Here is a 505-nt window from a genome sequence, read left to right on the forward strand (position 1 = left end):
GCTAGTTATACCCCTACCTCAATTTTAAAAGCAACAAGAAGGCATATTCATATAATCAGTAAATGATTTTAGCTTATCACCTGAAAAAAAATCCCCAATTGTTAAAACTCAACAGGGGAAGTAACAGGTGGAAGGTCTGAATGTCAACCAGTGTATTCCAGCTGGTGGCATCTATAGCATGCAATGTACTTAAATTGTGTGCAGCATTCAAATGAGAAAACTTATGAAGTTCAGTGTAGACCAGCTCCATACTGCCTGCCCTAGCCAACTGCAGTGGTCCTGTGGCTTCAGTGGCTGCATGGAAGACTTTACACAAATGAGAGTGTTGACACAAACTTCAAATCTAGCTATAATAGTTTAGGAAGTTGTCGTCCATAACTGTCTAACATTACTTCATTCTCGTTTTCCTCTGTTTTGCCTCTTCTCTCTCTTTTTGCTTTAATTTCATGTGAGCCCATACATTCTCAGAACGGATCTTTAATTTTATGCCACTAATTCTTCCTGG

Source organism: Apaloderma vittatum, unplaced genomic scaffold (assembly GCF_000703405.1).
Source record: "Apaloderma vittatum isolate BGI_N311 unplaced genomic scaffold, ASM70340v1 scaffold16979, whole genome shotgun sequence".
NCBI lineage: Eukaryota > Metazoa > Chordata > Aves > Trogoniformes > Trogonidae > Apaloderma > Apaloderma vittatum.